The following is a 13559-nucleotide window of genomic DNA, read 5'->3' as shown; positions in this document are numbered from 1 at the left end:
AAATTTATACACTTAAAAGTTAATTCTTGTAACTTGTGTAAGTTACAGGCACATAGCATATCTTCATTCTTGTAACTTGTGTAAGTTACAGGCACGTATAACTTATTCTGTGTTGTGTCCTTGATTTACATGAGTGTCATAGTTCTTCTCGAAACCATAACTGTTGACACCTGCGACGCAGGGTGTAAAATGTCATATAAACTACATGATTACACAGAAAACCATGTAGCATAAGAGTGGAAGTCTGGAAAGTCCATGGCGCCTGAATAGCTGTGAAGTCTGTTTCCTGTAGAGTCCATTTCGCATGTAGAGTCGCTCTGATGACTTTTCCCTCATGAGGCTTGTTCATGGAAATCTGAGGTGATGCTTTACACCAGGTTTCTGCTTGCGAAGACATCAACACATACGAGTAACACAAGAAAACAAAGAAACAGCAGAACAGCAATATTCATGCATAGACTTCATCCTTCCATAAGTCATTTGATCGTATAGTGGTTTTAAGTCTAACTTTTATCAAAGTACACTTAAAAGTTCATTCTTGTAACTTGAAAAAGTTACAGGCACAAGCAGGATCTGTGTTGTTCATCTGTAATTGCATGCTGACACAGAAACATAACATGCAACTAGGGTCCGTGAAGTCCTTACGAGTAATAGTCTTTTCTGGTTGAAAACTGTTATTTCCTTGTGCTGGACGTGAGTCATTTGTTGGTTGACACACTTGATACTAACAGGTTTCCGAACCATGAAAAGTTATCTTCAGTCATATTAACCAGGTGCAGCACTCAGATAATGGTGCAGGCTTGTAGTCTTGATCATATCGATGGATGACTGAAGGTTTTGTATCTCTGCGTTGTGTATTTTTCATTTTCTCTTGTGATAGTTCGTTCAGCAGTGGGTCTGGTTGTCTTCTTGAGGTTGGGGCTTCATACGCAGATGAGACGGTCGTTGCATATGGATCTCGAAAAAGCCATCAAGTTTTATCTGCACACTGTAAGACAGAAAACAGAAAAACAGAGAGCAGTATTTCTTCAAAACACTACGGTTGTAGCAGTTTAACCCTCTGGGGTCTAAGGTGTTTTTGGGGTCCTTGAGATGTTCTGACATGCCCTGACATTTGTGCTTTTTTCAGTTGCTTATAAACATATTAATGGCAAAAAAAAATAAAAAATACACACTATTTAGCACAAACAGGGCTACCAGAATATGTGAGCAACAAGAATGTACATGTCTGCATTTTAGAGAGAATAATGTTTATGCGTGGTTATTGAAAAAACTAAAAACTATAGTTTCTGAAATAAGGCCATAAAACACATTCTAAATATGTGCCAATAAGACTTTTGTCTAATGGATGTCATCACCTAGTGTTTATTCTTCAAAATGATGTGAAAATCACCCTGCCTTATCATTCACATAACACAATACATTGATTTGAATTTTGCAAAGCACTTTCTGTTTGGAAAGGCAATATGCGGAGTGGGCATATATGCATATTTAGTGGTTCACACCTGAGGAGACAATGGGGCCTGCATACTTAATTAGCCATTCATTCAGGTGAGTCACTGAGCCACAAGAATTCAAGAGCAACAGTTGGAAGCATCTCAATTCTTTTTTATTTTTCCACATATTGTGCTTGCAATTTGGCCTATAATATCCAAGGAAAACATGTCTAGTAATTTTGCAGTTAATTCTCATACTGTATTTTCAGTTTTGGAATATTTATCCTCTCCCCAAATTTGTCACTAATAAAACACAATAAAAATTATTTAAAGAAAAGGCTTATATTTACCTTTTAATAGTATACATTTTATCATACATATTTCAAAGTTAAGGATTTTATTGATTATTTGATTACTTTATTTTTGACAAAACATACTATATTTAACATGAGCAAATATTGGCAAACAAAAGCTTATTTGAGGTGGCAGATATTTTACAGTAAAAATGTATAATCTATCCAAAACTAATCAACGAAATGTTGTCTTTCATATGTCTGTAACATAGGTCTTTCATTTTTATTATAAGAAATATAAATGTTAATTTGCAGTTTAATACGTTGCTTATACAAATACATTTTATTTCAACATATTTCAGTCGATTTTTACTCAGTATAGCAATACAGTTTGCTAAAACCGAAACATTCATTCACAAACAGAAACGCCTGACTGTAACGTTGTTTTTATGAAATATTAGGGCATATAAATGTTAATTTTCAGTTTAATACGTTGCTTACAAATAGCCTACATTTTATTTCAACATATTTCAGTCGATTTTTACTCAACTCAGTATAGCAATACAGTTTGCTAAAACATCATCATTCATTCACACAGAGACGGAATTTAAATTTAAACTGTCTTTTTGCGAGCTGTGGTAAACAGCGCGCATCTCTGCGGTTGCCGTTCATTCATTCACAGAAACGCGATTAACTTGAGAAGGAAAAAAAAACGTACTACATATTCGGATCCTCTCTCCTGCAATACCCGCACTCTGAGGTAGATTTTCCATTATTATTATTCCTCACAGCGCTGCCAGATGGTGTAAACACGTAGGCTACAATGATTAAACTTGTGTTTTCTCGAGCTGATATGGGGGCGTTCACAGGTTTGCTTGGATTGCCTCAGTAATTTGCGTTTGAATAGCACGCGCTCTCCGTGGGCGTGTTCACATTACATTTGAATGAGCTCTAATTAGCTCGACTGGAATCGCTCTCTTTTAATAAAGATTTCACAAGATGAGAATATTTGTTTTTTATATAAATTACCTCATTTAAAAGAAGAGAATTCAAACTTCATGCCTGTGTGTCTGTATGCTTGTTTGACTGAGTATTCGCTGAGTTACAGTTCATTTTCGGACGCGTTTCAGAATGGTCTTCACTGACAGAGAGAAGGCAGAACTCGCATCACGTTTATTTTTCTTTATTTGGCAAAAAGCACAACACTTTGTTTTTATTGTGAGTATACACAAAAATAATACACATTTAACAGAATCGATTGATGTATGAAACTTGCTTGTAATATCAAAGTCAACAGAGCAAAATTAATTTCTTTTGAACTGAACTGAAAAAAAGCGAGCCTATCGCGCCGGCGCGATTGTCGACCTCAGGGGGTTAAACACTATGATTCTATCGTTTTCAGAGTCTACTGTTGTCGTTTCATTCTTTCCCTATTTCTTAATTTATTTGACACCTATGGACCAGTGAGGTAAGGATGGACTAAATCGGGAAAGGCCTATGAGGTAGTGTCTTCACCCTGGGTTCACCCCCGAAGCCTGTTGCGTTCAGTTGTTCCCAGGGCACCTCACTTTCAGCTCTAAGATCGATAAGGTGCGAAGCTGTATGAATATCACTTCTGTTTCAGTTGGTTCTGTTCTCAGTAGTTCTCATTTTTCTGGCACTCTTTTCCTAAATTTCTCCACACTTGATTTGATATCTCTGGGTAAAGAAGTTTCACTAATGAAGGCTGCCACCTCCATAGTTGATCCTGTACCTACTAGTTTGCTTAAAACATGCTTTCCTTCGGTTAGCTCTGTTGTTCTGAGTATTATTAATGACTCTCTGTGCTCTGGTCTGGTACCAGCTGCTTTTAAAATTGCTGGCGTTACTCCAGTACCAAAAAAGACAAATGCCGATTTGGACAATTTCAATAATTTCCGTCCCATCTCTAATCTCCCCTTTTTAGCAAAAATTCTCGAGCGAATTGTGGCTTCCCAACTGAATACTCATCTTGCACAAAACAATTTATTTGAGCCCCTTCAATCTGGCTTTCGCAAATATCACAGCACTGAAACAGCATTAGTGAAGGTTACTAATGATTTGTTAATTGCTGCGGACTCTGGTTGCCTGTCAATTCTGATTCTTCTTGACCTCAGTGCGGCTTTTGACACTGTTGATCATTCGATTTTACTCACTCGTATGGAATCTGTGTTTGGCATCACTGAGACGGCATTAAACTGGTTTAAATCTTACCTTACAGACCGCAGGCAGTTTGTTGCCATGGGTGGATACAAGTCCAAAATTTGCTCAGTCAAATTTGGTGTTCCTCAGGGATCGACTTTGAGTCCTTTACTTTTTAACATGTATATTTTTCCTCTTGGTCAGCTCCTTAGATCTCTTAGACTTAAATTTCATTTGTATGCAGATGACACCCAGATTTACATCCATTCAAAACCTGGTGATCAAACTACAGCAGCTATTGTTTTTCTGGAACATTGCATTTCTGAGATAAAAATTTGGATGAATCAAAATTTTCTTTGCATTAATAGTGATAAAACAGAGATTATGCTCATTGGTTCTACTCACAAGTTACGTAAAGCCGGATCTTTAAAATTTAATGTTGATGGCTCTGATTTGGATTTCCAAACAAAATTAAGAAACTTGGGGGTGATCTTTGATGCTCATTTAACATTTGACCCTCATGTCCAGAACACTGTTAAAACGTCATTTTTTCATCTCAGAAATATTGCAAGATTGCGCCCCATGTTATCATTTACTGTGGCAGAAAAATTGATCAATACTTTTGTTTTCTCTCGTATTGATTATTGCAATGCTTTACTAGCAGGAGTCTCGAATTCAACCCTAAATAAATTGCAATTTGTCCAAAATTCAGCTGCTAGAATCCTGACAGGAACCAGGACTCGAGAGCACATCACTCCTATTTTGGAATCCCTTCACTGGCTCCCTGTCAGGTTTCGAATAGATTTTAAAATACTCATGCTTGCTTATAAGGCCTTGCACGGCCTAGCACCTCAGTATCTTTCTGAACTTTTAACTGTTTATACTCCAAGGCGTGATCTCCGTTCCTCTGACTCTGGCCTTCTGACTGTTCCCTCAACTCGCTTGCGCTCTATGGGTGACCGAGCTTTTACTTCCCTTGCTCCAAAACTCTGGAACTCTATTCCATATGAGATTAGGCATGCTGAATCTTTTAGTGTTTTTAAATCCTTGCTTAAAACTCATTTTTTTAGACTTGCTTTTATGTGATTTAGCAGTGTATTGGTTGATTGTATACTCTGTATGTTAGTTGCACTATACCCCTTCATTGTATACTTGTCTGTGTACAGCGCTTTGAGAAGTAACTTTTAAAGGCGCTATATAAAATAAAGTTTATTATTATTATTATATAACATCAGTCCTAGTAGGCATTATAACAGATGATGGTGTCTGATTGTAATGTTTCTGTGGTATAACATTTAAGGCTGTGAGTATACTGAATGTCCCCCAAACAAAGGCTGTGACAGTCAATAAGTCTTTCATCTTTTTTGTGAGTTACTGGGGAAATTAAGCACTCACAGCCTAAATGGTTAACACTGTATCAAGTTGCCACACGAGTTTAACGAGGAGGGGAGGGGCTGCTTCAGAATATCAAGCAGGCTAAGCAGAAGCTGATTAACCTTGTTAACTTCTTTAAAGTTATTTTTGTTTTTCCTACATTCTTTTCCAAAATGTCCGTGCTTGCCACAGTAAGAACAACTGGCTTTTCTAGGACTTTTGCTTTTCTGTTTCTCTGAATTGACCTTAAAGGATGCTGCTGCAATTTTTACTCTTGCCTTGACATCAGAGTCTCTTTCCCAAGTAGCTAACCTGTCCAAGTTGTTTTGCAGGGTTCTATTTGATCATGTAAGATCTAAGAAAGGCAATGCATTTCTATGTTCTGACAAAAGACCATCGGACCATGCGCGAACTAGAGGACCATTATGACCTAACACCTTCTCTGGAGTGTCGGCAATTCCGCTGTAAACGGCAGCGGTCTGACAGAATCGTTCTGTGTACTCACAAACAGTTTCACCCTTCTTCTGTACACAATTGGTCATTTTTGACCAGTCCACGTTCGGTCCAACAATGTTCTTTAAAATTTTCAAAACACCTTCTCTCAAATCGCCTTTACTGACATGTTGCAGTTCGGAAGTAACAGCAGACTCAAAATTGTTGAATTCAGATTCAGTTAGAATTTGTGACATCAGCTGTGTAACTTCCGGCAACGACATGTCGTAAAGATGCATTTTACTGAACAATGCTCTCCTAAACTCAGAAAAATGTCTTTGCACTGATGGCAAACTTTCAGCAATTCTCTCAATATCTTTAGGACCTAAAGATGTTTGGACAACAGTTTGTATTTGGACAACAGAAGAGTTGTGAGTAACACTTTCAGTTCCCTGAGATCTTCTCCTAGCCCCACAAACCTGCACTGAATCTACAGGCTCATCAGTTACTGATTGGACGGCTACATCTGTTTCAAAGAAAGCTTTTAAGTCAGGATAATTGTTATCAGGCTGACTAACTTCTACCACATCAGTTTTTTCTGCATCTTTGTTGCGGTTTACTTTCTTAGTCACAGAAGATAATCTAGCACGGAGCTCTTTGATATGTTTCTCTAGCTCTGAGTTGCGCTTAGACTGTTCTGTAGCTAGGGTTAAACCAAATTATCTGTGACAACAGATAATGGCTTTCACATTGTTCTTGCGAATACTTTCTCCTAGTACCTTCTTACAATCTTCAATTGACCACACTTTGTCTGCATCAATGCCAAATTTCTTTGTTAAATTCAATCTGACTTTCTCAGTAACGATGGAGTCCATGTGCTCTGATAACAAAGACTTGAATTCCCTATCTGTCCAAAAAGGTGTAATCAGTCTAGTACTTTTACATTTTACATTACTTTTCCTAAACATTTTGTGAATTTCTGTTACCACACACAAAAAAAAAACATTAACACTTCTCTCTACTGTCTACAATAGAGGGTACACTTGTTAACACAGCTTAACTATTGTTAACTTTCCAAATTACCACACTTAACTTCCCTGCTGACAAGAACAGAGGATCAACAGAAATAACTAGCATGTAAAGCTAATTCTTCTCTGCCTAAAGCAAAGGATACCAACTATTAGCACTTGATGCTAACTTCTCTAGCAAGAGCATACACACAATATTAACATGTAACTGTTAATCTTCCCTGTCAACAACAGAGGATAAATTTCATCTCTAAAAGAAAAACTTTTTTAGAGGCTTATCTTTAGTTAACCAAACTCTACAGCTGTTTGTTAACTTCTTCTCTGAACGGCGCAGAGGAAAAAAACACATTTGTACTGGTCTGCATTGGTTCTTTGAATGGAGTGAAACTCACCGAATCGTTGGTTGTACAGAAAAATTTCGTCTGGAACTCAGTCAGCTTTGTTGAGATCTTTGAGCTTGAAGTTTCAAGATTCAGTCTGGAACTCAGTCAGCTTTGTTGAGATCTTTTTGGAGCTTGAAGTTTTCAATCTAGAGGAAGCTGGAAAGATTCAGTCTGGCAATCTTTGTCAGATCTTTTGTTGAGCTTGAAGTTTCAAGATTCAGTTCTTTGAGCTTAAAATTCTTTGAGTTTCCTTCTTCTCCATCCGGGTCACGGCACCATCTGTTGTAAAGTTTTTCTTTCTTCAAAGCAGAGACCAGGAGACAGTTGGGATCGCGTTCAACGGAAGTTATTCTTTATTGAGAACTCCGCTGTACATTGCTGTAGTACTTCCAACATGATCTAATCTAACATAAATTTACATGGTGTCTTATAGGCATTTTAGGAGGAGGGACTTTTTAAGGTGGAGACAAATTCAAACAAAACATGTAAATGAGTATACAGGTTAAGGAACCCGCCCCAGACCGGCAGTCTCAATTTAATCAGCATAACCACTCAAATGCATATGTGCTAATCCAATCAGCCAAACGATTCAATGTCTGGACTGAGGCTCTTGCTCCAAGAGCCATTAAAGACAATAGGTTAGCGTCTCCGTGATCTGACAGGTCGGGCAGGTATATATTGCTGTAAACTCAATAATCATCTGAAATCAGTCTACTAAACTTTATCAGTTTATATACTATTGCAGTGGAAAAACTAAATTAAACATTTAATAAATATGTAATCCAACACTATCATTATATTATTCAAACATCTAAGTATGATGCAGATTTTAAAAATGCTCTCAGAGTTTTAATTAACTTTTTTCACATTTTATTCAACATAATTTGATATTTTTAAAGGGCTATTTTACCACAAAATGATTCATTAATATCGACTTTAATATCAATTTTAAGACTTTCTTTTAGTTTAGTTTAGTTTAGTTTAGTTTAGTTTAGTTTAGTTTAGTTTAGTTTAGTTTTGGGGCAACACAAAAGAAGATATTTTGAAAAATGAAAAAAAAAAAAAAAAAAAATTGTTTTTGTCCATGATATTAAAATGCAGCTGTGTTCAATGTTGTTGACACCCTCGTGTTGTTCCTCATGTCATTCCAAGACTTTTTTTTTTTTCTGTGGACCACAAAAGTTTATATTATGAAGAAGCTATATCTTTCAAGATTGGAGACTGCTACTTTTGATTCCTCTAGATATAAGTTCTTATTGAGTTTACATTTCCTGTTCTTAGTAGTAAAAAGGCTAAATACTATAACAATATTTTAAAAGACCTTTGCCGCCATTATGCTGTTCTTCAGGGTAACAGATAGCATCTCTGTATGTTCAGACTTTTGCTTGTTGGAAATAACAAGAAGTGATATATGGTTATATTTAAGAATGACTAACAGGCCTCTGAAATATTTATAAGGTCCTTCCACACTGATTGCTCATTCTCAGTATCTAATTGCAAATCTAAATTAGTCACCAAAACCATTCCGTTAACTCAACACGTACACGCGGTTCCAAAAGCTGTGTGACTTGAGTCATAGGCTGTCATGTTTGCTGCCAAGAAGAGGAGGACGGCGTTCCAGATCTGACTGTGGGGACCATCTGCCTCTCTCTAATCCAGTATCCAAACAAGAACCTCACTCTGGTTCCTTTCCTTACCCACAGTGCACTACTGCTGAGGACATGAAGGCACTGGCAACTTACTAAAGAGCAGATTAATGCAACTTGTCCCAGTGGATGAAGTGTTGATCAGGCTGAGAGGTTGACTTTTTGAGTTTTGCTTATTGCATTAGTTGGCTTGCAAACCTTGTACTGTTGTTTTAAGGTGGATGTGAATGATTTTGACATTGCTAAATGTAAAGAACCAGAATAACAAGTTTTGGGAGCACATCAAAGACATAAGCTGCATCCAAATATACATACTTCTATACTATGTACTTCTATATCGAGTAGTATGTCCGAATTCATGAAACGTAGGCGAAAAATACCCGGACGACCTCCTACCGGCGAGATTCTTAAGTGCGTAATCGATGGACACTTTACTATCACATGAGGCCACGGTAGAGGATTTATGAATGGTATGTCTAAATTGCATTCATACTATATGCATTCATACAGAACATAGTTTTTTAATGGTCGCGAAGTAAATTTCAGACCAAATGTGGTACCTACTTTTATAGTATGCTATTTTGGATGCAGAAGTAGACACTGAATCTTTTTTATTTTGAGGGGGCACTAGTGCCAGTTAGCTAAACTATGACCAAAGTATAAGATGTATGGAATCTTATTTTCGCTTCAGGGTAAAACAAAAAAGGTCATCATGGGTTACGAAGTCACAAGTGGAAATTATAAGTCACAAATGTGAGATATAAAGTCATATTGTGAGGTATAACTTCACATCTCTTACTCTGGGCCTGAAACGGGCTTCCATTAAGATGTGATAGTTTAGTGAAACTAGTTTTTATTTCGAAGCCATGGGACCAATGTTAAAATCTTTAGCAAACCAACGATAATACTCATTAATATTTTATTTCCACAGGAAAAACATCATTTGGGATTTGAGCAACATGAGGATGGGGTAGATGAAGACAGCATTTTCAGTTTAACACTGCCATTTAACACTGATATTTAAATGTTTCACTTTTTTATCAAAGCTCTGTAGTTTTGATTGTAAGGGGCGAAACAAAAATAATGCAATGCAATACAATGATGATTGAGAGATGTACAAATAAACGTTCCACAAAAGCCTGATGTATCATTTTCGATAGTCACATTTTAACACTTTTGGATGTTTGAATAATCAAGTAAACCTAAGTTGCTTCAGTTGATAATCAGTTTTGATCATGTTGATCATTTAGAAGCTTTTAGAAGAAATTTTCATATCAACTATGACGTAGGCCAGGGTTCGAATTATGATTTCATCTTTGTGGGTCTCTTTAAAAAAAGAAAATAAAAAAAGTAGCCTATGAGCAGGCGCGGTGTAGCTTACTAATGTAAATAAATAAAAATATTTAATAAAAAAGCGTTGCTAACACAATTCAATTTAAATAGCACATTTGGTTTAATTTGTCGTGATGACGATCCGAGATCCCGCGAGATCCATGTGTTTGGCATCTTGTCCTATCTTTTAAGTCACGCTACAGTAGTCTGAAGGAAAAAGTGCTTTATTTGTAATTTAAAATAATGGTGCTGATGATTTTTAGAGACCCCCACAGGTGTATGATTTTACTGCTTTCATGGGAGCTCATCCTCTCTCTATGGGAGCTCAGCTCCCACTGGCTCCCACGTAATTTGAACCATGACGTAGGCTTTAAAGGGCTAACTAATGACTCTCTACTATATTTTAGACTGACAGAACTGTAGGGTGTGAACAAGCTCACTGGAGCGCAGTATGCCTTGAAGCTGTTAAACAAGCTAACCACAGCAGCCAGCCAGCACAAGTACAGACCCCCCATCATTTCACAAGAGTTTAAAGAAGAAACGCTGAGAGACATAAAAAGGAGACAGAGGGAAACAGCAATAATGTGTCAGCCTTTATGGACTCAAACATGGATCGAAGAGGGGTTAAGGCAAACAAAGCACATTTACAAAATACATTTAGCTTTGATTTGACAGCAGAGACTTTGTGTTGTAGTTACGACTGATAATAAAACACCCTGTAAGTGAGTACGACATGCCCCAGTAGTGCTGTTACTAAAAGCCTGGGAGCTATCAAGACTTTAAAAGAGAGAAATAAAGAGTTTTAAGGAACAAGAGGTGCAACCAGTTTTTTCTTTTTGCTTTTGCACATACAAAATTAAACATCAGCAACAACCTACCCAAACCAACCAATTGCATTGTTTTGAAGTGTATATCATTTTTATATTGTGCATAGTCTGAGGTGCCTTGCGACACAGCCAATTATCTTCTGTTTTTGAGGTTCTGAACAGAAAGGTCACTAGCAGAACTGTGTTGTGTGAATAGATTGGGAGGGATAAAGGAGAAGCTTTCACTTACAATCCTCTCACAAGTCAAGTGTAAACAACACGTAGTTCAATACTCCCATTTCTCCTGAATACTTCAATTCTCTTGCTGCTCGGTAAAAACATTAAAAGCAGTAAAAATAGCTTTAGACAGGTTGTTTAGACCCGGGCGGCTGTCAGAGTGGTGTGGGTCAAACAGCCAGAGCTTTGGATATAATTGGCAGAGCTTTCATGCCAAGCTTCAGAGATCCACTCTCTGGTTATAAGGTAGTTTGTGCGTCAGAAACATTCAAACCACGATTTTGACCGTTTTTGTCTTTTGTTCACTGCAGTTTTAAGGAGAAAATATTCAGCAATGGTGCTGACTTATGCATTTGCACATGGTTTGTCTTATAGCATAATAAAAACACCACATAGACATATAAAAAACATTAAAAGCTTGATTTTCACCACAGGGGGACTTTTATGGTTTGTGTGTAATGTGTAATTCTGGTTTTGATAAAATCTCTTTATCATTCATTCTGCGTCACACATTGTCTTTTGGATTATTACTACAGAGCTACCCATGACTCCACATGAGAATTAGAATATGTGCAAATGCCTATTTGATGTGTTATTATTGGTTATGAGACACACAACAACCAATGAGGTTTGAATGAGATTTGAGAACGTTATGAACTAGTTTTATAATACACGCATGGAGCTTTTTGGTCACCATTCACTCTCACTTTATGTGAAAAAAAAAAATAAAAAAATAAAAAAAAACCTGTGCGTGTTCCATGGGAAAACTAAAAAACAAAAATCATTCAAATTCGGAACGAATAAGGGTGAGTAAATGATGTCAATATTTTTCTTTTTTTGGGGTAAACCATTCCCTACAGTCAAAACCACAGCATTTCAGTAAGACAATGCATGTTAAGCATCTTCACAAACCTCTTTTCTTTTCTTTTTCTTTTTTTTTTCTTTATTGCATTCATCCATTTTCAACCAAGGAAATAGCAATACATTTCTGCTGAGCTCTGCTCTGCTCTGTGAGACCTGGTAAGCTCTGAGTTAAAGCCTGATCATTAATGTACATTTCTAGTTCAACACACACTCTATTATGGATTGAGCTGTCATTGTTCCTAGTGTTAATGTGTTCTGCTCATGTATAATGGAATACTGCCTAGTCTTGAGCCAGAACCAGCTGCCAGCTGCATTACATCAAAAGCAGATTGAAGTGGAGAGAGACTGCACCTCCGTGAATAAAATGCGGGTCACCAACACGGCCAGGGCTAAATGCATCACTCGCAAGGGTCCGTCGGGCCTCCACAATCATGACTTCATAATACACTTTCATGGTAGGTCACAATAGGGACTGATGAGCATAATGCAACAACTTGGATTTCGGGTTAGTGTTTTTTCTGTCCTCTGATTTTCTGTGTTTAATTTTCTTAGCATAATTCCCATCAGCACAATTTAGATTATCCTGCTATCCTGAGCCTGTTAAGTCAGAGTCCTTCAGCAAAAATTAATAAATCAGAGATTCAGTGTACGTTGTAACCACTCTACCAAAGGTCTAATAATATGGCTTCAGGGAAGCTTTTACAAAAGAGCAGAACCGAATCTATTGAGGTTGTGATTTTTCTTCTCTTTGAGGCATATTCAATCACAGTTAAGAATAGGATTTGCCATGGCCATGATATTTCCATATCTGTGCAAGGAAAGCGCTGTTACCTGGGCTATGCGTGCAACATTTAGTCCAATACTTCTCCATGCTATAGCAGATGGTTCCTGTATGGGTGGTAGTAGAGTGGGTGTACTTTCCTGTATTCATATGATGAGCCTGCAGAATTGTTTGGCTTGCGTCTATATACACACAGGTAACACTTTAGAATAATATTCCTTCATTAATGAATAACTTCGCAGGAACAAATGAGTAACGCACTATTAACATTCTAGTAACTATTAACTAACAAGAAACTCTGATTAACGAATTAGTAAGTAATAGTGCTCAGTCAAATGTGGTAGTTCACTATAGCTTATCAGTAACTTCATATCTCACTGAAGACTACTAATAACTACTATATACAGGTTCATAATTAATATTAATGATGCATAGTTCTCTTCAAAGTCTCTACACGATCCCAGTTGAGAAATATGGGTCTTATCTAGCAAAACGATCGGTCATTTTCTAAAAAAAAATAAAAATAAATTATATATATATATATATATTTATAAATTATTATTATTTATTTATTTATTTTTTAGAAAATGACCGACCGTTTCACTAGATAAGACCCATATTTCTCAACTGGGATCGTGTAGAGACTTTGAAGCTGCATTGAGACAGACATTTGAACCTTCTCTGAACATTTGTATAGTTGGTTGCAATTGAAGTCCGTTCTGTGTTGAAAAATCCTGGAATGTTTTCCTCAAAAACCTTAATTTCTTTTCGACTGAAGAAAGAAAGA

Source organism: Squalius cephalus (genome assembly GCF_949319135.1).
Source record: "Squalius cephalus genome assembly, chromosome: 5".
In the NCBI taxonomy this organism is placed as follows: domain Eukaryota; kingdom Metazoa; phylum Chordata; class Actinopteri; order Cypriniformes; family Leuciscidae; genus Squalius; species Squalius cephalus.
The sequence above is the reverse complement of the archived record's forward strand: the minus strand, read 5'-3'. Positions refer to the sequence as shown.